The sequence below is a fragment of the Hyperolius riggenbachi genome, chromosome 7 (genome assembly GCF_040937935.1).
Source record: "Hyperolius riggenbachi isolate aHypRig1 chromosome 7, aHypRig1.pri, whole genome shotgun sequence".
In the NCBI taxonomy this organism is placed as follows: Eukaryota; Metazoa; Chordata; class Amphibia; order Anura; family Hyperoliidae; genus Hyperolius; species Hyperolius riggenbachi.
In genome coordinates, this window is record NC_090652.1 from 274,030,774 (window position 1) to 274,055,627 (window position 24,854).

Here is a 24,854-nt window from a genome sequence, read left to right on the forward strand (position 1 = left end):
GCAATCGACCAAAGAATAATTCCTTATCGATTGCCTTCATAAACGGCAATTTTTATATACAATTCGATCATAAAAATTGCATCAAAAGATCACATTTGGTGAAAAAATTCTACCGTTAATGGGCACCTTTACAGAGCCCCTGATGATCCATTTGAGAAAAGGAAAAGTTTTCTGCAAGAAAAGGGAGCATCAGCTACTGATTGGGATGAAGTTCAATCCTTGGTTATGGTTTCTCTTTAAAGGGAAGGTTCACACTGCTAATAAAAAAAAAACTGCACTCACCTGGGGCTTCTTCCAGCTCCTGGCAGTCGATCAGTGCCCTCGGCGCAGCTCCTCTCCCTCCGGGCATACAGCGGTGAAGAAGCCGATCTCGCCAGGTCGGCTTCCAGGTCGGCTTCAGTGCGCTCCACGGTGGGGGGTCACGTGCTGTAGAGACGTCATCGGGTCTCTACTGCGCAGGCGCAGAACTACTGCGCCTGCGCAGTAGAGACCCGATGACGTCAGGTGCACCGCGTGACCCGCGCCGTGGAACGCACATGACGCCGACCCGGAAGCCGACCTGGCGAGGTTGGCTTCTTCACCGCTGTATGCCCGGAGGGAGAGGAGCTGCGCCGAGTGCACCGATCGACTGCCAGGAGCTGGAAGAAGCCCCAGGTGAGTACAGTTTTTTTTTTTTATTAGCAGCGCGGATCTTCCCTTTAACACTGGATATGAGTTTCTTTGCAATTTTGTATGGATCTTTATACTTGACACTAAGGGGTTTATTCAGAAAGCAGCATTTTCCTCTAACACATGGCTTTACACTTGTTATTTTACGCGAGTAACCGCTTTAAAGTCTCACTGCTCAAAACATAATGCCCGTTAGCTATATAGTATAGCACGTAAAATAACAGGTGAGCAGGCGGATAACAGGTGTGAAGCTTGTGCATGTCCGTCTGTCATCTGCTTGGTTACCTGTTATTTCATGCATTATATAGTTGACAAACTATTAAAGTGAACCCAAGGTGAGAATAAACTGACAAGACAAACAATTATATGGATCCTCCTACTCCTAAAAATAGCGATTTTAATGAAAGTGAATGGAAGCGATTTTAAAAAAATGCTAATCACTCGCAAAACGCCCAGAAAAGCGCTTCTACTGTGAATGAGCCCTAACAGGGATGTTTACTATATTCCTGGCCAGGTACCGACAAGACAGAAACTGTCACTTTCATGCCTAGAAATTAACTTTATCAGGCAGCAAAATAAAACAAGTAAAACAGCCTGGTTACGAATATGTTTTGTACAGTACATACACATGTTTATTTCATCATGTCACATTTCGCCTCGGGTACACTTTAATGAGAACCCGTAACCAAGACTTAAACTTCATCCCAATCAGTAGCTGATGCCCCCTCTCCCATGAGAAATCTATTCCTTTTCTCAAATGGATCATCGGGGGGGGGGGGTCTGTATGGCTGATATTGTGGTGAAACCCCTCCCACAGGAAACTGTCAGGGCCATGGTCCTGGCAGTTTCCTGTTTGTGAACCTTGTTGCATTGTGGAAAATAGCTGTTTACAGCGGTTTTTAACTGCCAATAAAGCAAGCAGCATCTCCTTTCACTGACATTACCTGCCAGCAGTAAAAATGTCTTCATGTGATAAATATTTAGAATGTAAATCAGGGAGAGGAAAGAAGTTACGATGGGCAAACACTTTTTTTATTACATTATTTTCACTGGAGTTCCTCTTTAAGTTTTGAATGGTAAGGCAGTGTTCACACTTATTTGAAAATACAAGGGATTTGCGATTTGATAAAAAGACAATCGTCGCAAATCTATTGTATTTCAATGGCATCCCAAATATTATGCCTTTATATGCATAATAGTTGCAAATTTGTGATTTTCTGCCTTTTAACCTCAGGTGAGGTGGCAGATCTGCTTTTTACAATGTGCAAATAATCTTCCAATGCAAATCAATGATAACACTGAAAAATCAGATTCGACCAACAGATAGATCCCTCTCTGATCAAATCTGATCAGAGAGGGATCGTATGGCTGCCTTTACTGCAAACAGATTGTGAATCGATTTCAGGAAGTTTAAACAGGGTGCTCTACTGTTTAAACTTCCTGCGGGGACAGGAAGAAGTGAAGCCTGCTGGACTTGGAGCCCAGTGCAGAGACGGCACAGCGGTGACCAGGGAACAGGTAATGTATTGCCGCTGTATTGCGTCGGTCGACGGGCATTCGAACGCCGCTATCGACGCACTCCCGGCGATCGAGCAAAATCGTCTGCACGGACGGCTCGACAGAAATCGACGGGAACGATTGATTTTGGACGGAAATCAATTGTTTGCGTTTGCGCAACGATTTCACAGCAGATTCGATCACAGTGATCGAATCTGCTGTATATAGGCGGGGAAATCGTTAGGTGTATGGGCCCTTTAACCACTTGCCGACCGCACACTCATAACGTGCGTCGCCAGCTGCAGCCTAATTAATCAGGAAGCAGCCGCTCGTACGAGCGGCTGCTTCCTGTCAAATCACGGCGGGGGGCTCCGTGCATAGCCTGCGGGCCGCCGATGGCGGCTCGCAGGCTAGATGTAAACACAAGCGGAAATAATCCGCTTTGTTTACATTTGTACGCAGGGCCGGGCCGAGGCATAGGCTGGAGAGGCTCCAGCCTCAGGGCGCAGTGTAGGAGGGGGTGCAGAATTCAATCAGCTGTCATTCCTAATTGTGTATGAAGCAGAAAGAAATAAGAAAAGGGGATACATAGCAGTGACTGCAAGCCATATAACTAGATATTAAGGTGTTGGGGAGGTTGTGGGCCCTGTGGCACCTCTTAGTCTAATAGCAATCAGTGTGTGACGGCTGGGGTGGCAGGGATGGGGGGGTGCACTTTGGTGTCTCAGCCTTGGGTGCTGGAGGACCTTGTCCCGGCTCTGTTTGTACGGCGCTGCTGCGCAGCAGCGCCGTAAGGCAGATCGGCGATCCCCGGCCAATCAGCGGCCGGGGATCGCCGCCATGTGACAGGAGACAGCCTGTCACTGGCTGCACAGGACGGATAGCGTCCTGTGCAGCCCGGCTTACCAGGGGGGGCCAGGTAGGAGAGGGAGGGGGAGGATTTCGCCGCGGAGGGGGGCTTTGAGGTGCCCCCCCCGCCACCCACAGCAGGCAGGAGAGATCAGACCCCCCCAGCACATCATCCCCATAGGGGGGAAAAAAGGGGGGCAATCTGATCTCCCTGCCTGCACCCTGATCTGTGCTGGGGGCTGCAGAGCCCACCCAGCACAGATCAATCAAACCAGCGCTGGTCCTTAAGGGGGGGGTAAAGGGTGGGTCCTCAAGTGGTTAAGACAGTATTACAAAGTTCTGAAAAATCACAAACGGAATGTTATGTATGCAGCAATCTCAATGACCAGTGTTAAAGGCCTGATCACTTTACATACAGGCAGTGGCGTTCCTACAATTCATGCCCCTCTCCCCTTGAATCCCCTGGGTGCCCTTCAGAGCCTTTGGGCCCATCTCACAGGGGTCATAAAACAAGTGTGGCCATGATGATCTTCATACCCATAACAAGTGTAGCCACAAAACACCTGATCTGATGTTATAGTCCCCTGTGTCAGAGGAAGGGAAGGTTAGTAGTTGGGGCCCCCACAGCTCTGGGCCCCCTGCAATTGCAGGGACTGCTCCTCTCTGGTTACACCCCTGCATGCAGGTTAAGTCATTATGCTGATTGGCTGCTGGGGGTATAAAGAGAGGCTCCAGCCTCAGGGTGCAGAGAGGCTCCAGCCTCATGGCGCAGTGTAGGAGGGGGCGCACAACTCACTCAGCTATCATTCCCCTATTGTGTTTGAAGCAGAGAGAAATAAAAAAAGGGATACATGGCTGTGACTGCAAGCCAGATAACTAGAGATTAAGGTGTAGGGGGCCCTGGGGCGCCTCTTAGTCTAATAGTAATCAGTGTGTGACGGACGGCTGGAGTGGTAGGGAATAGGGATGGAGGGGCGCACTTTGGTGTCTCAGCCTTGGATGCTGGAGGGCCTTGTCCCGCCTCTGAGCACACCACTGATGAACTGGAGGGGGAAGCAGCCAGGACGGGGGAGGGGGGCAGCGGAGTCGCCCCCCCCCCCTCACCTAAGTCCCCTGTCCCCGCTCCCCCTCCAGCTATTTGCGCAAATGTTATTCAATGTATAATGTAATTTATGCAGCTAGCTGGGAACTTCCTTCCTTGTGTTTCATCGCTTGACTTCCTGCAATGCCGCCCTCTATACTTCAGAGGGCGGCATTGCAGGAAGTGATGCGGCGAGTGGTGAAACAAGGAGGTGAATGAGTTCCCTGATCGCCGCTCGCTGCAGGCAATCATTTTAACAAAAGTAACTGGAGGGGGTGCACGGAAGAGGGCACCAGCTGATGGAGGGGGGTCCAACCCCCTCCCCGCTACTGTGCCCGCTGGCCCTCTTCTGGCTGCTACCCCACCCAGCATGGCAATCCGGATCTCCCTCCGTTTTTTGTATACAAAGTGAAGAGGGAGATCCGTTGATCTAGTAGATCCACAAGTGTAAACCTACTCTGCGAAAAGCCTGTAAACGTAGAAAAACATTATTTTCACTGCAAAAATGTTACCCCAAAAACAAGAAAATCTATATCTTTACTGCCAAAATTCTTGAAAAACACCAAAAATAACAGTACATATTCTCGATGGCATTTTCACTTGAAAATCAAATCAAATTTCACATTATTTTTGTGAAAATTAATGATAAAAGTATATTGGCATGTTTCATCATCACTAACGACAGGTAAAATAATAATACATTCTGTACAGACCATTTAATGCAGCATAGTAATAAAGGAATAAAAAGAGGATCTTGATAGACTAAATCCATTAATTGACTAAACTGATGGCTGAGGAAGGGTATAAAGAAAAAACAACAAGAAAAAAACAACAACAAGATAAGTATCTTTGCTTAGGTTGCTTAGGAGGCGGCGAGATCCCAGATGCAGTGAAATGGAGTCCACAGATCAGCATCGCTTATGTGCTGCTCTGTGAAGCAGATATCCCCCCGAGAACGCGGCCTGAACAACTGCATAGAACTGGATGCGGAGAAAACTATTACAAAGCAATAAAAGCTGCAGCATCGGCCAAGTCAGTGCAAGTGCGTGAAAGTCATTGTGCTCAACACATCATATGCTGCACAGGAGAAAGGTTATAGAGGATAATCACTATAGCTACTACTACTGAGGGTTTCCTCTCCTCTTATTAAAGCCATCGCTATAGAGCCATGGGGGCCAGCCCAGTGCAAATTTTACAGGGCACAACCCCATCACTGTACATTTAATAACCACATAAAAGAGGCCACAAAATAAGTCATAGGCCAATAAATAGCCTATGCACAGTGGCGTAACTAGAAATCATAGGGCCCCCCTGCAAAACTTTTCATGGGGCCCCCTTGGCTCACATGGTGTGCAGAAAACTGACAGATGAGTGTGCTCCTAGCCTCAGCTTATTACACTCACTCTGTCCATCTCTGATGGAGCAGAACTGGCTCTGCAGACTCCTCCAGCATCACTACAGTACACAGCACTTGGGGAGGGGTAGAGAGGTTGGGGGCTGGGCATCGTACAGAAGAGCCTGCTGCACACTGAATAGGATTGTTTGATTTGTTAACAGTGGTTGAGCAGATGTAGTCAATAGAACAATTGTGCAGAGAATAGAAGAAGCTTTTCCTCTCCTTGCCTTTAGTTGTCAGTCTCTCAGGATGGGGTCCCCAGTGGCTTCTGGGCCCCCCTGTGGCAGCATCCTTTGCAGGGTCTATTGTTACGCCCCTGCCTATGCAGCAACTGGGGGAGGGCTACTTATGGCTATTGGTGGCTATAACTTTTTTCCTGCTGCGGCAGGGTTAATTAGGGCACATTGCATGGTGGAGACCGTTTCTGCAGGGGAAGGGAGAGGGGCAGTTAGGGGTAGGCATATGTTGGGGGGAGGGGGGATTGTTTAGGGTTAGGCATCAGCTGGGGGGAATCAGTTAGGGTTTGGCACTGGTTAGGCATCGGTCGGAATGTGGGGATTTCTTAGGATTAGGCATTAGCTGGGGGGATTAGTTAGGGTTAGACATAGGTTAGGATTAGGCAACGATTGGGGGCATCGGTTAGGGTTAGGCATCCAAAAAGGGAGGGTTCAAGGTAGAATGCGGTCAGGTTAGGCCCTAGTAAAATATTGTTAAAATTAGCAATATTTTACCAGTGAAATTTGTTTTTAACTACCGCTATTTTTAAATGTATGTACAGCTCTCCCACAAAGCTTGGCCCCCAACATTTACATCCCCTTCTCCCCACAACCAGTATGTAAAAAAGTAAAATCTAATTTGTTTTGAGTATTTCCTTCCTTGCCGGGGGCTTTAAAGGTATTTTGTTGAGAAGGTATGTAAATACCTCTTTTGGAAAAGAAAAGTTGATTGATGATCTGATCACGTTTGCAAAAGGCCCCAAAGGAAGTTACGTGGGTGAAACTGGAAAAACTCTGAATAAACGTATGAACTGACACAGGTACACTATTAACAATTCCAACTCTGATCTCCCAGTCCCTGCACATTTTGGTTCCCAGGGACAATGATCTTTGTGTTACTGCCCTGGAGTGTGGCTTTACATCACAGAAAGAGAGACTAATAGCAGAGACAAAATGTATACATTGATCAAATCTGTAGATAAAATATTGAACAAGGATACCCATTTGTTACATTGGTATGAGACTTGATGATTTTTAATGTCATCATTCTTTTTCAGCCCAGACTACTGCAACCATTCTGTTAGTAGCATACTCTTGATCTCGGAATGTATGAGTCTCAGTTATGTCAGGATTGAGTAAACAAAGGGTCTTATCTATTTGGCATAAATCAAATTACATCCTCTCTAGACCTTATTTGGATACTTTTTTCAATTTAAAGCATTTTAATGGTAGTATTTATGTTTCCCCCAAAAATCTATGTATCCCCTTTTGATGTTGCATTTTATATAGCTGTCTGTTCCATCAGCTTGTCAGTATACAGGATTTGAGTCTGATGAAGTTGGAATAGCCAAAAGCTCAATCTTATTTATTTAAGTAAGCCAATAAATGTTTCACAGATCTAGTTTCACGGATGATACCATGGTATCATCTTGGTGAGCAGGTGCCACCGCCAGGGACAAACTCAAGCTCCAGAGAGTCATCAAAGCCACTGAGAAGATCATCGTGCCCCCCCCCCCCTCCCACCCCTGGACTTCCTATACTCTCCCCCCAGCAACCACCACCTAAACCTACTCCCATCGGGTCCCAACATCAGGTCCATTCCAACCAGGACCTCCAGGTGCAGGAACTTCTTTCCCCAAGCTGTCCTGGCCCTAAACTATGTGTAATGTCCAATTGTTAATCAAAATGCTGTACATACCCCCCCCCCCCCCCCCACCCCCATGTGTTTCTGTGTACCCATGTATGCATTGTATATGTACTCAAGTATTTAAGTATGCTCTGCCCATGCAAGTCTGCTGTACTGTATGCCAAAAAAAGTTTCCTGTACTTGGCGAATAAAATCTATTCTGATTCTAATTAAGGTCTACTGGATTCTGTCCAGTGAATCTAAGCTGTGTTTTTAACATAATGGGCTCGATTCACAAAGCGGTGATAACCCAGTTAAAGACTTGGGGCTTGATTCACAAAGCGGTGCTAACAGTTAGCACGCTGGTGAAAAGCCCTTTATCATGCCTAAACTCAGTTTAGGCATGATAAGTTTAGGTGTGATAAGTTTAGGTGTGATAAGTTTAGGCATGTTAAGTTTAGGTGTGATAAGTTTAGGCATGCTAAGTTTAAGCGCCAACTGCGTTAGCACCGCAGTGCACAGCTGATCAAAAGTTTTACGCTAGCAAAGACTGGTGCACTTTGTATAAAGTTTAATGGCGCTGCTTTGCGTGCGGGACTTTGCAAGCGATCTAAACTTATCTAAACTTAGCATGCCTAAACTTATCACACCTAAACTTAGCATGCCTAAACTTATCACACCTAAACTGGCTTTTCACCAGCATGGTGCAATGGTTATCATGCCTAAAGTCTTTTAGGCATGCTAACTGGGTTAGCACCGCTTTGTGAATCGAGCCCTTTGCGTGATAACCATTTTTATCATGCCTAAACTCAGTTTGGGCATGATAAGTTTAGGCATGATAAGTTTAGGCATGATAAGTTTAGATAAGTTTAGATCGCGCGCAAAGTCCCGCACGCAAAGCAGCGCCATTAAACTCTATGCAAAGTGCACCAGACTTTGCTAGCGCAAAACTTTTGATCAGCTGTGCACTGCGGTGCTAACCAAGTTGGTGCTTAAACTTATCACGCCTAAAAACTTATCACACCTAAACTTATCTTGCCTAAATATCATGCCTAAACAGAGTTTAGGCATGATAAAGGGCTTTTCACTAGCGTGCTAACTGTTATCACCGCTTTGTGAATCAGGCCCATTGTCAGTATGCAGGAACTAAGTCCGATGAAAGCCATTTACCCGAAAGCTGACTTTTTATTTAGTTAGCCAATAAATGGAATCATCCAGATTCAAAACTTCTTGTTTTTTACTGACGATTACAACACTACTGCTACTAATAAACATACAAAGTAAGGTAAATTCACAAGATAACGTTTGTGAATTATATACAACTCTACAGCTATATACAACTATATACAATACAAAGTATTTATCCTATAAATAATTATTTCTCAGCAAAGGTAGAATTTAACTTTATCCTTAAAAAAAATGTCAAAAAAACAAAAGCTTAAAAAACACCGGTACATTCCCTCTACGGATTATATTCCCATCATTAGGCTGGTACGGCACAGTTTATAGATTGTACATGCTGCCGATGAAGCTCTCCAAGTGCTCTGAGCATATCAGTAATTTAGCCATGGCTACCGTAAAATGGTAAAAAAAGAAATTGTTAACATTCCGTTCCCAGCATATTGCGCCTTGCCATGGAGAATAGCACACTATACAGGGAAGTGATAATAACAAGTATTTCTCCTCCATTCTAACTATCCCTTCCTTCTGTACTGAAACCGTGGCCCTGGGCTGCCCACTTCATCTCCAGCAAGTATTTCAGGAGAAAGGTCAGTAATTACCCTGCGGAAAGCCATGATAATATACTATACCGCAGGCCTGTATGGAACAAGCAGATAGGGGAGCTGGATGGCTGCTGTGACTGCACAGCTTCCTAGTGTCGCTGTGAACACCGGGCTTCCTCTGTGCTGACTTCAGCTACCAACCAGTCTCCAAGCTAGAACTGGAAAATGACAGCTATAGAATCCCGACTTAACCTGCTGGGCTGTTCCAGAACTGTAGGCAGATCTTATTTCAGATACAATGTACTTAAAGCAAACCTGCGGCGGAAAGAAACCTTATGATATAATGAATTGTATGTGTAGTATAGATAAGGCATAGAACATTAGCAGCAAAGAAACGAGTCTCATATTTTTATTTTCAGTTATAAACCTTTTAATAACATCGTATCATACTGTCACAGTTGCAGCTTTAAAACCACACTCTGTTTTATAGCTTAAAGTGACACTAAAGTAAAAAAAAAATCAAAAAAAACGTATGATATAATGAATTGTACATGTAGTACGGATGATTGTTAGAACATTAGGAGCAAAGAAAAAAGTATCTTATTTTTATTTTCAATTATATACCTTTATTTTTATAACATTGCATCATTCTCTAATTATTGTAGTTTACAAACTACGCTCTGTATTTTAAACTATGAAACAGAGCAGAACTAATGACCATTTGCACTTTCCTGCAGTAAAACCTTACACAAACAAGAAACAGTGAGGCAATGTTTCCACTAGCCTCCAAGAACGGCGGCACTTCCTGGTCTACCGATACAACGGAATCTAAGAAGACGTACCATGCACGGCTATGGAATTTGCTGCCTCCCACACGGAAATGGATGGCAATGTTGGCCGAATTGCTAGGGCAAGCGATTTCGTACCATTATTTCCTATGGCAGAGTTTCCCTGCGCGATTTGCCTGTGGGGAAACTCTGCAAATTCAGCCCAGTTTCCGCGCTAGTGGAAACGGGCCCTGAGAGACAGGTTGAGTTAAGTGCTTCAGAAAACTGCACTGTGGCCAACCATACTTAGTCGGAGAGCTCAGAGGGGCTCTTTTGCATAGATAAGAACTGAAGTTTCTTAACTCTTACTGTAATAGAGGGGACGTTAAGGTTGCATAACGTTACCCTAACGCAACGCATGGTGGTGCTAATGGTGGACGCTAAAGCGCCGTTAGACTGTGGAGACCACGTAATCGGAACACTCCGCATCACGTGGTCCCACTAGTGACGTCAGCACAGTGCAGTGAATAATAATTAGCCATGTGCCTACTTACAATAGACATTACTGCGCATGTGCACACAGTCTAACGCAGCCGAATACGAGTATACTCCAACGCAACGTGGGCACTGTGAACAGCCCATTGATTTTTCAGTGCTGTGAGTTGGGCTGCGTTACAGGCTGCTCTAACGTGCGCCTGTAACGTCCAACTGTGAAAGCAGCCTAAGGGGACTCCGAGCACCTCTCATGGGTATGCCTTTAACCTCCCTGGCGTTCTATTAAGATCGCCAGGGAGGCTGTGGGAGGGTTTTTTTTAAATAAAAAAAAAACTGTTTCATGCAGCCAACTGAAAGTTGGCTGCATGAAAGCCCACTAGAGGGCGCTCTGGAGGCGTTCTTCCGATCTCCTCCGGTGCCCAGAATAAACAAGGAAGGCCGCAATGAGCAGCCTTCCTTGTTTTGCTTACATCGTCGCCATAGCGACAAGCGGAGTGACGTCATGGACGTCAGCCGACGTCCTGACGTCAGCCGCCTCCGATCCAGCCCTTATCGCTGGCCGGAACTTTTGCTTCGGCTGCGCAGGGCTCGGGCGGCTGGGGGGACCCTCTTTCGCCGCTGCTCGCGGTGGATCGCCGCAGAGCGGCGGCGATCAGGCAGCACACGCGGCTGGCAAAGTGCCGGCTGCGTGTGCTGCTTTTTATTTTGTAAAAATCGACCCAGCAGGGCCTGAGCGGCGACCTCCGGCGGTGATGGACGGATATATTCGTCCATACCGCTGAGGAGGTTAAAGGACTTACGAGCCCAAATAATAAAAAAAAGGTCTGTACCTGTATGAATTTTGAAGGCATGATCTGCGCTCTCCATGCAGTTCAGCCGGGTCCCCGCTGCTTAATCTCCCCCCGGCCGGATTCTGACCCCACAGCCCGGGTTGGGCTCTCGTGCCTCCTCAAAAATGGCCGACGGAGGAGGCCACGGTTGCGCAGTCCGCACAGACGCGAGTGTGGCTGCGCAGCTCTAGGGCCACGCCCTCGATCCACGCTACAGGAGACGGCCATGAGACTATATTACTGTTAATTTTGCAAAAAAAAGTCTTGTAATAAGTGAAATAGTAATGAGAATCCCTAAACTGAAAAATTCTCCTTTATTTCCAGAAAAAATATTATCATCATACATTTTACTAGGGACACAAGTAAAACGTTGTAATAACCGGGACAAATGGGCAAATAAAACGTGTGGGTTTTATGTACCGAAGCACATTTTATTTTAAACTATAATGGCTAAAAGCTGAGAAATAATCATTTTATTTCTTTTTTTCCCCTTATTATTCTTTTTACAATGCATATAAAATAAAATTTCAGTGTGATAAGGAACAATAAAGTTATCGCTGAATGAATGGGCGGAACGCTGAAATGTGAAAATTGTTTTGGTTTTTAAGGGAAAAAACCTGTGATCCTGGTTAACGATTAATAGCAGCCCCCTTACATGCTAGAAACACCAAATTTGACCGATATGTTAAGAAGAACAGTGAGAACAAGAGGAAATTTTTATTTTTCGAAAAGACTTGATAGTTTTTGAGAAAATCAATTTTGAAGCGGAATACAACCCAGCATTTCATCTTTGCTCTAAAACATTATTTACAGCATATTAAATGCAACCAGCATTTTTTTTTTTACTAGACCAGCATTCAAAGGGTTACACACAGAGCTTGAAAGTTCGCTGTAGTGAAATGTGGACACATCGGAACTTTAGATAATGTTATCTTGTGTTTACTTAAATGTATCAAGTGAGGAATGTGACACATTCTCTGACTGTGTAGAAGCAGCTCCACACAGACAGAGAGTCATAGCATGTCTGCTTTCACTACATAATGAATAAAAACAGTAATTAGTAAAATGCAAAGTCAGCTCACAAAGCAAAAAACTGTACTTTTGGGAACCTATAATATCTAAATAAATAATAATATGAATGCAAATAGGATAGTCGTACGGCCTATAAAAAGTAGGAAAACATGTTTTTTATTGAATATTATGTCAGGGTTTTAAACCGCTTTAACCACTTGAGGACCCACCCTTTACCACCCCTTAAGGACCAGCGCTGATTTTTGTGATCTGTGCTGGGTGGGCTCTGCAGCCCCCAGCACAGATCAGCTGGCATGCAGAGCGATCAGATCGCCCCCCTTTTTTCCCCGCTATGGGGATGATGTGCAGGGGGGGTCTGATCGCTCCTGCATGTTGCGGGGGGGGGGCACCTCAAAGCCCCCCTCCGCGGCGACATTCCCCCCCTCCCTCTCCTACCTGTCCCCCCGGTGATCGGGGCTGCACAGGACGCTATCCGACCTGTGCAGCCTGTGACAGGATGTCTGCTGTCACATGGCGGCGATCCCCGGCCGCTGATTGGCCCAGGATCGCCGATCTGCCTTACGGCGCTGCTGCGCAGCAGCGCCATACAATGTAAACAAAGGAGACAAATGTCTCCTGCGTTTACATTTAGTCTGCGAGCCGCGATCAGCGGCTCGCAGGCTATTCACGGAGACCCGCTCCGTGATCTAACAGGAAACAGCCGCTCGGGCGAGCGGCCTTTCCTGATTAATTAGGGAGGCACCTGGCGACGCAGAGCTGCGTCACTGGTCCTCCAGCTACCACTTTGCCGCCGCACGGTATGAGTGTGCGGTCGGCAAGTGGTTAAAGTTTCAAAGGAAAACAGTATTTGTGACTTTAGCAGTTACGGTAATAGCAAGGCCCCCTTACATGCTAGAAACACCAAATTTGCCAGATATGTTAAGAAGAACAGTGGAAACAAGAGGAACATTTTTTTTCAAACAGACCTTATAGTTTCTTGAGAAAATCGATTTTAAAGTTTCAAAGGAAAAAAGTATACATTTAAAAGCCGTAAATACAGTTAATGTATTTATACTTTATGTATACTTTTTCTCCTCTTGTTCCCACTGTTCTTCTTAAAGGGGTTCTGTGTAGCTTAAAAAGTAAAACAAGCTGACACTTACCTGGGGCTTCTATCAGCCCCCTGCACGGGTAATGTCCCGCGCCGTCCTCTCTCGATGCGCCGTTCCCCGCCGCCGAAACCGCGCACTATTCGTCTGATGACAGACGAATAATGTGCGCTCCCGTTCGCGTCATCGGGAGCTTACTGCGCAGGCGCAGTAAAGGGTTTTCTTGTACTGCGCCTGCGCAGTAAGCTCTGATGACGCATGCGGAAGCGAGAGCTCAGCCGCGCAGCCGCAGTGTAATCACTCGCGTGATTACACGGGGACTGGCGGCGGGGAACGGCGCATCAGGAGAGGACGGCGCGGGACATTACCGCTGCAGGGGGCTGATAAGTGTCAGCTTGTTTTACTTTTTACGCTACACAGAACTCCTTAAACATATCTGGCAAATTTGGTGTTTCTAACATGTAAGGGGGCTTTGCTATTAACTGCTAAAGTCGGTGGGTTTTTAATCACCAATACGGACTAGTGATCATCACGAGTCGGGTAACAAGTGCAATCAAGAGTGCATTCGTGATCGGCTAAAACTACTAGTGATCACGAGGTCGTGACGAGCACCACTACTTGGCAGCACTGATTTTCATTAGATTTCATAATAATTATACAATAATAATCTAATCGGAAGGTTGATCAGCGGACAAGTTGACAGATGTATGGGCAACTTTAAGGTGGCCATAAACTGATAGATTTGCAGCAGATTCAACCATAAGATAGAAATCTGTCAGATGCCTGTCAGGTCGAATCTGACAGGAATCTATCTAATGTGTGCCACACACTAGGAACAGATTTCCAATAAAGCTCAGAATTAAATCTATTGGAAATCTATTGAAAATGGCTCTAATTGCATTATTGCACCATTAGCTCCAATACAACTCTATGGGTCATGAATCTGCTGCCAGCAGCAGTTAGACCTAGGTTTTCCATCCTGTCAGAAAGATCAAATCGTTTGAAATTGGCCACAAATTGATCAGCTGATTGATTGTGCATCGATTTGCGGCCGATCGATGGCTAAAATCGACCAGTGTATGGGCCCCTTTAGTCTTACACCCAGCCTATTGATTGGGACAGCCTTGCCTTAATGCTCTGTTTGATTTTCTTCAGTAGTAAAAACCGTAAACAAAGGAGCAAAGTTGGCTAAAAAGTATTTGCGGAAGGCTTAGCAAATGTTAACTCTGAAATAACTCCCAGTAAATTAAACTTGCAAAGAATCCAATAAATCATTACAAACGTGAAGGGCAGGATTCCAGCCAATCCGTCTTCCCCGGCTTTCCAATAACATCATTACAAATCGCGCTTCCCCAAAGCACTGCGATTTTTTATATCATAGCACCGGAGAGCTGAAGGAGAAAATGTAAGCTCCCCGAAGGATAACCCTATCTTTATTTATTCATACCTCATTTCTTCATCCTGGGTTTTCAAGCAGCAGGTCTTTTAATCTTCAATGCAATGACTAATTTAAAGAATGTACAGCGCTCTCCAACATGAGCGTTAATTGTGGGGCTTAAAATGAGCGGCTGTGCTGCGTTCTTTTGCAGGCAGCACAGGAGCGATCGCAGTTCTGTGTGCTGGTGCTTAGGAAGAATGTGTCTTACAGGTTTATGTATTAGCAGAGGAAGACCTGTGCATTGTAATCTTTTTAGATGGATTTTTTTTCTGGCGGCAGTGGATGCTGTTTCTTTTATTATAAGGCTGTGCGATGTAGCGGGCAGAAAGGATTGAGTGCATACCTATTACTTATAGGGCCTGATGTGCGAAGTAGTGGTAAAATTGCCATGTGCAAGCCATGCAGGGCAATGTTACTGGCACGGTGTAACAATAGCAGCGGGCGACACCCGCGATTGCAGGGGGGGGGGGCTGGGGGTCCCTCCTCCTCCCATCCGCATGCAGAGTAGTCAGGGCTGTCATCAGTAATTTCTGGGCTACAGACTGGGAAAACCTACTTGGACTCCCTCAATCCCCTCCCTATATTTAAAGGATACCCGAAGTGACATGTGACATGATGAGATAGACATTTGTATGTACAGTGCCTAGCACACAAATAACTATGCTGTGTTCCTTTTTTGTTCTTTCTCTGTCTGAAAGAGTTAAATATCAGGTATGTAAGTGGCTGACTCAGTCCTGACTCAGATAGGAAGTGACTACAGTGTGACCCTCAATGATAAGTAATTTCCCTTTGTATCTCTTTTCTGCTCTCAGAAGCCATTTTCTGCTAGGAAAATGTTTTATTGTTGGAATTTCTTATCAGTAAGGGTCACACTGTAGTCACTTCCTGTCTGAGTCAGGACTGAGTCAGCCACTTACATACCTGATATTTAACTCTTTCAGACAGAGAGAGAAAAAAGGAACACAGCATAGTTATTTGTGTGCTAGGCACTGTACATACACATGTCTATCTCATCATGTCACATGTCACTTCGGGTATCCTTTAAGGTGGTCGCCAGCAACTAGCAAAGCGCTGTGACATACAGTATGTAATCCTATGGGCATACTCACACTGCTGTGGTTTTGCATCGCAAAAAGTGCAAACATGCTGCATTCAGCATTTTTTCAGCGATTGCGATTCTCACTCGCTGAAAGGAGAATGGCAAAGCACAAGCATAACAAAATAAAAAAAAATTGCAATGCAAAATCAGCCGGCCGAAGTGAACACAGCCAAACTCACTGACAGTCTTTACATTCTGTGATAGACTTGCAGCTGGGGCCAATGTGTGGGGCATTGTTCGCCGGGCCCCAGACTCACTCGGCCCCATACTGCAGTCCCACCTGTGATGCCCTGAAGGCGGCCCTGAGAGTAGTATAGGGAGTGTTATATTTATCTGCTTGCAGCACCGTGGATCTCCGTGCATCACAGCAGCAGCAGCGATCACATGAGTCCCACACCGGTGAATGGCAGCAGAGATAGTGTGCCGTGATGCATGGAGGAGACCCACAGCACTGGAAGCAGGTAATATTACACTTGCTACCTGTTCCAGCAGAGAGTGCTGATGCTGCGAGGCGTAGATATCTGCGGCGCTGGAAGCAGGTTAGTATAAAGCTCTTTGCGCTACTCTGCATGGTGGGAGGGAGTGGTGGGGATGTTAGTTTACCGGCTGCCTTTCTGGTCTCTTGGGAGGGGCTATGGACCTAGGGGTCCCCATGCAATCTTTTTTTGGCATGGGGGCCAATACATGGCAGTTGTGCCCCTGGTCGCCGCTACTAACAGAAGGGTGTGTAATCCTATTAGCATACGGTGCATTACTGCCTTATGCCATCGCTGCTTCTTGTATCAGGCGCATAGTGATTTAAAGTGTAACTGTAGTGAAGAAAATGCCACTAGTGCCCCTGAGGAAGCAGGGAAGTGTCGCGAAACATGTTGCACATGTTTCAGTAAAATATTATAGCGATAATTGTCCTAACTCCTATCTATTTGAGAATATAGCCTACGCTATATCTTTTTATCAACCTTTCCCAGTGTCCTGCTGCTACAGTAAAACACATGATTATAATCTAAATACAGATTAAAGTACATGTTGTACACTAGGTGCAATTTAATTATGTTTTATTTATTTATTTATTTTAATGGATGCACAACTAGATTAACAGATAGCAGAGTAGCCTGAAGTTAAACCTTAAAATAAAAATAGACGCACACTCATCAAAGAACAATGTGTTCCGTCCAGTTGAAGAGGGGAGAAACCATCTGCAGATGACTTTTTTTATATAAACCCAAAGGTATGATAGCTCTATTGATGCCAAGCAAATTACCTAATTAGTCTGCCAAAGAGGCAGATGTTACCACTAAAAAAAATGTATTGTGCAAACCGACATCTGGGTCCTTTAATTTATATCTGGGGGGAGGGGGAGTAAGGGCACTATAATATAAGGCGGCCTACCTGTGCTAACTAATTGTTCCCTGCGATGTTTGCCTAACAACGTCCTACACAGACTATTGTTTCCACTACAATGGAGAGCCTGCATGTGTTCTGTGCTATGAAAATATCACGTACTCCAACGAGATGGAAATTAACAAAAGACCTTTTTTTGCGCACGACCCAACACACACCCAAAACAATAACAGCCTAAATGTTTCCTTTCATACAGTAAGTGTTCCATCAGCAGGGACAGGACTCGGATGGTAGCAAAAACAATGCCTCCGAGAGCCACACACAAAAGACACCTACTCTAAAATAGATATGTAAAGGCAGAGAGGATGATGGGAGCGCTGGCCTCTCCTGTGAGTGGCAAGAGCGCAAAATGGCTCTTTGTATTTTCACTCTCTGAGTAATTTGTTTATGAAATATGAATGGGATAGTTAGAGATCATTGTTTGAAATAAACACGGCATAGAAAACCTGGAAAAGAAGGGAGATGCGAAATTTTGTCATCTACTGTATTTAAAGTGTTTGTCAACTTACACATAAAGGGAACCAAGCACCACTTTTTTTTCCTGGTTTCTAGTAGCTATAGGAGCTGCCATGTTCCTTCCTCCCCTTCTAGCTGCCCATGATTTATCCAGGGGAAGGTGTGAAGATATAATCTGTGACTTCTCTAAACTCTTTGAAGCATAGTGTCCTGTCCTACCCCCTGCTGAGCTTAGCAGAGAGCCTGTTTGCTCTCTGCTAATGTGTGCAATTTATTTCTTTATTTTATTTATTTAAGTATTTATATAGCGCTGACATATTACGCAGTGCTGTACAGAGTATATAGTCTTGTCATTAACTATCCCTCAGAGGAGCTCACAATCTAGTCCCTACCATAGTCCTATGTCTATGTATGTAGTACCATGTAATGCATGTATCATATTCTAGGGCCAATTTAGGGGGAAAGCCAATTAACTTATCTGTATGATTCTGGGATGTGGGAGGAAACCCGAGAAGAACATACTAACTCCTTGCAGATGTTGACCTGGCTGGGATTCCAATCGGGGACCCAGCGCTGCAAGGGGAGAGCACTAACCACTATGCCACCGTGCTGCCCAATAAAATAATTATATCAGTCCTTATATGCCAGAAACATCTGCAGTCTACAGACCTCAGAAGTAGGAGGACGTAGGGTAATAAATGCCTCTGTTAAACTTCAAAGTGTAAAAAGAAGAGGGATTTTTTTTATTAATGAGTCACATTGTTGGCAAGCATATTAATGTGCTATTGAGATGGCCTGGGTGCTAAAAATGGTGGTTGGTTCACTTTTAAAGCAAACCTGTTTTTTTTTTTTTGGGGGGGGGGGGGTATAACAGATACTTACCTAAGCTGAGAGAAGTACCTGGATGCTCTTGAGCTTTTCCATGTCCTCCTTGATCCCACCACCGTTTGCCGAGACTCAAGTCTTGTTCCCAGCTGTGCGCACCTTCATGCATGGGCGTGGCTGTACTGTGCATGTCAATGACTGTCACTTACTGCACCCCAAGGGTGTTGCTGGGATCCTAAAAGATCTGGGGCACCTTTGGGGTCAAAAAATGGGCACGGCCATGCACCGGAATCTGGGTGTGGTCATGGGTGGAGGCAAATTTTCATGAACTTCATAGCAGTCTAAGTAGGCCTTCCCAGAAAAATGTTGGATGAAGAGCCCCCTCTCCATTAATTAATTTAAAAAAACAACACTTTAAGCACAATTCCCTGTAAGGGCTTGTTCACACACAGGGCGTTTTTGCCTATTTTTTTAAAATCGCCCTAAAAACGCTTGAGCAATGAATCCTTATGAGAGTTCATATCAACGCATTTCATCTGCTTTCCGCTCAGCAAAGCGCTGCCTGTACCGTTTTTAGGGCGATTTTGCTACAATGAAAGGTATAGGAAAAATACAAAAGGCTCACAAAATTGATTTGTGCGGCGATTGCGTTCGCACTTTCATGAATAAATGCATTGTATTTATTCATTGCCGGGTGAAAGAGTTCACTTCCTGACTAACGTCAGGAAGTGAAAAACAGAATCGCTCTGCAAAAGTGCTTTACAAAAAAATCGTAGTGCGCAGGTAAGCGCCAGGAGGGGGAATAAAAAAATCACTCACAAAATCGCCAAACGCTAGCCTCAGCGATTGCATTTTCAGATGTGACCAAAGCCTAACTTCAGTGTCTATACAAAATTAAAAAAAACAATTGTGTGTCTGGGGTTTAAATCCATATTTTTAGTAAAGTAGGAAAAGTATCTCTTAGGTGTTTATTCTGCTCTGTAAGCTCTTTCTATTGAGATTTTACATCATTCCCTATTTGGTAGCAGATGGTCATTAGAGCAGGATGTAAATGGAAAGCTGTGCAGTAAAGAATCGCACCTTCTATGCAGGGCCGGTGCTGCCATAGAGGCAAAGGAGGCAGCTGGCCCAGGGCCTCTGTGCACTCTAGGGCCCCCCCAGGTCTCTCCCTGACTTGTGCTACCTTGGGCCCCTGCACCGATTTGTCAGAATAGCAACTCACCTATCCCGACACACTACTCCATCCATGCTCCCTGTCTTTATCCCAGCTGGCTGCCTATTCTCCATGACCAGTCATTGTCTCCAAGGCCCCTCCAGCTCCACTTGTGTGCACGCTGTCCCCTCTCCCACCTACAGGGTTATGGAGCTGATAGGAGACATGCAGCAGCAGCAGCACTTGCTACGAGTTCCAAGCCATGCAGGTCCATTGGTCTCCTCTGTAGTGCCGCTGTTCTCCACTTCCTGCTTCTGCGTTTGGGCTCTAGTGCCCGTTGTAAGAAACAGGAAGTGGAGAAAAGCGGCACTACAGAGGAAACCAACAGACCTGCATGGCTTGGAACTTTAGCAGGTCAGTGTGTGCTGCTGCTGCATATTTCCAATCAGCTCCATAACTATGTGGATGGGAGAGGGGGCAGCGCCCACATGGAGGGGGGAGGGGGGGTTGTTAGGGGCACATCTAACTATTATACTGGGAGGAGAGGGAGACATTAGTGGCACATATGGCTGGCTATTATAATGGGGGGAGGGGGGACATAAGCAGCCCATATAGCAATCATAGTCGGGGAGGGGGGACATAAGGGGCCTATATAGCAATCATAGTCAGGTAAGGGGGACATTAGGGGCACATATAGCTATCATATTGGGGGGAGGGGGGACAATAGGGGTATAAATGGGTATTGTACTTGGAGGAGGGGGGTTGTTAGGAGCATGTATGGCTATCACACTGGGTGGGGGGGTCAATTAGGGGTAACCTGGGCATTTGCTCCAAAGACGCTAAGCACTACTGGGCCCTTTAGGTCTCCTCCTGACTTGTTTCAGGGCCCGGGGGGGGGGGGCATTTATTGCCAGGGGTGGGTGTCGGAGGGGTCCCCTAGTTACTCTTGCTCTGGGGCCCCCTTGTATCTAGAACCGGCCCTGTGGGGATTCGGGAACACAGTTCATGTAGCTGGTGTCTACTGAAAAATGAAGGTATTTACACCCATTTTAAAACATTTACACTATAGTCATAGTCTCAAGGCCGGATTTATACTTTTCCCGCCCCTAAGCCAAGTATGTTGGAGCTTCCCTTCCAAGTGGAACAATGCCCCTCTTACTCCATGTGCAGCCCCCTTTTCCATGCATCACATCCATATATGGCAGCTCCACTCTTTCTTGAACACCAGCTTCACTTTTCATATGTTGTTTCCCATTTGCAGCTTTTTTTTCATATGTAGCAACCCCAATTTCATGTCCAGGGTGAGCCGACTGACGGGGGCTGTCGATCACCGGATCCCCAAATTACCCGTGTGCAGGGAGCGGACTATGGCATTAGTGCTATAGCGGCATGGCCAGAGATCAGACAAGGCCACAAAGGCCATGGCCTGGAGAACCAGGAAAGCAAGATGCGGGCTGTAGGTAGCAGGCTTGCAGCAGCAGTTAACCTGTGTAACACTCGTCCTGCTACACAGAGTTTGCACATATCGGTGGGCGGCTACCAACAACCGGATCTGGCACTCGAAGGCTGATCGGGCAGAGAACAGGTACTTACAGTGATCTCTGAGCCACCTATCACTCAGACACTCACCCAATGTGCCGCTCGCCAAGGAGCTAACCATCTAATCCCTGCTATCAGGTATAGGTTGTAAAAAAAAAAAAAGTCCATTGGTGACAGTTGCTATAAACGGAATATATTTACTCTCGTATCTGAATAATGCTTCACCATGTAACTGTGCCTGAACAGCTCTTGATAAATGATTGGGCGGAGATTGCCGCGGAAAGTTGCACGTATTTATACAACCCATCAAAGAAAGATGATTGTTTTTATGTGATATTGATGTTGACTCCAAGCTGCACTTTTTAATACATAATATTAGTCAACGAGCACCTAATTATCTCTTTTAAAGAATGAACAGAAGGAATCCTTTCTCTGTTTCCTAGCAAAACTGAGTCAATCTTTTCATAAGCAATCAAGATCATAATCGCTTCTGAGAACGCAAGAGCAGAATGATTCAATATACATCTGAACCACATTGTAATAGCAACAGAATACTAAACCTCATAAAACAATGGGTCCTGCATGTTAAACTGGATCTAGAGAAACATGAGAGCCTCGTTGATAGTTCATAGTCATATTGGCACAATCAGGTCCAGGCGGACCTTTCTTGTCTTATAACCCTGTGATGTTGATCTATAAACAATGGAAAGTAATAATAGACTGTGAGGGATACGTGGATTTATACACTAATCAGCCAAAACATTAAAAACACATTCCCTAATATTGACTAATGACTAGGACTACCTTGTGCTGTCAAAACAGCTTTGACCCATCAAGTCATGGACTACAGAAGACCTCTGAAGGCGTAGTATCTGGGACCACTGGCTTAACTACAATTCATTGGGCCCTCCAGCGAAACTTTGATGAGGCCCTCTGAATGGTCACACCCCTTCCCTTGCCTCCCCCTTTGGTGCCCTTCATGGCCTTGGGGACGATCTCACAACGGTCCTAAAAACAAGAGTGGTCATCCTAATCTTTATACCCATAACAAGTGTAGCCACAACAATACTTGATCTGAAATATAGTCCCCTGTATTGGAAAAAGGGAAGACTAGTAGTTGGGGCCTCCACAGCTCTGAGCCCCTCTGTGATCGCAGGGGCTGCTCCCCTCTAGTTACGCCCCTGTCTGGGACTAAAGCTACCTAGACAAACGCTCTATAACTGTCATTAAAAAAAAAAACCAGTGAACAATCAACGTCTGATGACGCCATGACCTGTTTGAAGTCAACAACGCATAACAATGCTCTACCGATGGTTCGTTAAAGGGAGTTTAAAACGAGGATCTGAAAGTATGAAGCACAAGACTTTGTTAATCGCACGTTGTGTCACATACTGTAAAGCAAATTAAAAGTATGCTTCACTGTTACTGTTATTTGCAGTAACGCCCTACATGCACCGCATTGGGATGCTGCATGCCATTATTAGAGTTGGGCCGAGCCTCCGATTTTAGGTTCGCGAACCGGGTTCGCGAACTTCCGCGGAAGGTTCGGTTCGCGTTAAAGTTCGCGAACCGCAATAGACTTCAATGGGGATGCGAACTTTGAAAAAAAAAATAATTATGCTGGCCACAAAAGTGATGGAAAAGATGTTTCAAGGTGTCTAACACCTGGAGGGGGGCATGGCGGAGTGGGATACATGCCAAAAGTCCCGGGGAAAAATCTGGATTTGACGCAAAGCAGCGTTTTAAGTGCAGAAATCACATTGCATGCTAAATGACAGGCCTAAAGTGCTTTAAAACATCTTGCATGTGTATACATCAATCAGGTAGTGTAATTAAGGTACTGCTTCACACTGACACACCAAACTGTTCACTGAACAGAACAGGTATGCAGTGGCGGATTCACTGAACAGAACAGATATGCAGTGGCGGGTTCACTGAACAGAACAGGTATACAGTGGCGGGTTCACTGAACAGAACAGGTATGCAGTGGCGGGTTCACTGAACAGGTATGCATTGGTGGGTTCACAGTACAGGTATGCAGTGGTGGGTTCACAGAACAGGTATGCAGTGGTAGGTTCACAGAACAGGTATGCAGTGGTGGGTTCACAGTACAGGTATGCAGTGGTGGGTTCACAGAACAGGTATGCAGTGGTGGGTTCACAGAACAGGTATGCAGTGGTGGGTTCACAGAACAGGTATGCAGCCAGGAACAAGCTAAGCCTAACTAATCTTTCCCTATGAGAGAGAGTGTGCAGCAGCTCGCCCTACTCTCACTAATGCAGGCAGGCAGTGGCACACGAGTGACCGTAATGGTCGCCGCTGCCTGCCTTATAGTAGGGGGGAGTGGCTCCAGGGGCTAGTGTAGCCTAATTGGCTACACTGTGCCTGCTGACTGTGATGTAGAGGGTCAAAGTTGACCCTCCATGGTGCATTATGGGGCGAACCGAACTTCCGCAAAGGTTCGCCTGCGGGACGCGAACGCGAACCACGGAAGTTCGCATGGAACCGTTCGCAGGCGAACCGTTCGGCCCAACTCTAGCCATTATACCGCAACACACCTACCACACTATGAATGAACATCATATAGATTGTACATTGCGTGCAAGAAATAAGAGCTCAAGGAAAAACGGGTGCCAGGCAAGGCCTAACCCTAAAACCCACCTCCTGATGCCTAATCCTGAACCCTCCCTTCTTGATGCCTAACCCAAAAAACCCACCTCCTGATGCCTAACCCTAAAACCCGCCTTCCTAACGCCTAATCCTAAAACCTACCTCCTGATACCTAACCCTAAAACCCCCCTTCCTGATGCCTAACCCTAAAACCTATCTCCTGATACCTAACCCTAAAACCCCCCTTCCTGATGCCTAACCCTAAAACCTACCTCCTGATACCTAACCCTAAAACCCCCCTTCCCAACACCTAACCTTAAACCCCCCTTCCTGATGCCTAACCCTGAACCCCCCCTTCCTGACACCTAACCTTAAAACCCCTTTCCTGACACTTAACCCTAAAACCCTTCCTAACCCTATCATTTTTGAAACGATACATTTCAAAACAATACTTTTAAAAACAAAAAACTCATCAATACAAAAGACAACAAATTTCAAGAACTATAATGTTCTAATTTTCAAAAATGAAAAAAAATTGGTTATACAGGCCCAGTGCCCAATATTTATCAGATGAACACATTTCTGCTTTTGGCTCCCAACAGCCAATATTTGCATAACCACCTAAGCGCCCAAATCATCTGTTAGCTGCAGGTGCCTAAAATTCCTGCCTCTAGTGCATTGCAGTTCAGCAAGCCTTGTTACAAAGCGTCCGTAATGCCGTACCGCAACGCAGCACTGTGGATGAAGCCTCACCCTTTAAATAAACACCTTGATTACTCGTAAGGTTAGTCCTTTAGTAAAAGGCGCCTCTCAGAACCTGCTGCCGTTTAACCTTTGCCATTTCAGAGCTCTTGTAGCTTGCTGCCAATTACCCAGCAATCAGTCTGCTTAGCTGCTGTGGAATGAGTTGCATTCTTCTCCTTTAAGCTGCAATGTTTAGGGGGATGGCGGCGGCGGTGATAACAGCATTCTTCGTATTCTTCAGCGGCACTTCATCAAGTGGCGTGTGAAATGTCTCCGTACATCTCTGTTATACAGACCTGACCTGTGGTAATCGCTGAGT

The 24,854-nt window shown here is 45.7% G+C and overlaps 1 protein-coding gene across 1 annotated transcript in view; it reads right to left on the minus strand.

Moving 5' to 3' along the window:
* The window catches only part of KCNJ3 (potassium inwardly rectifying channel subfamily J member 3), a 324,979-nt gene that overhangs the window by 201,065 nt on the left and 99,060 nt on the right, over window positions 1-24,854 (minus strand). The window lies entirely within an intron of this gene.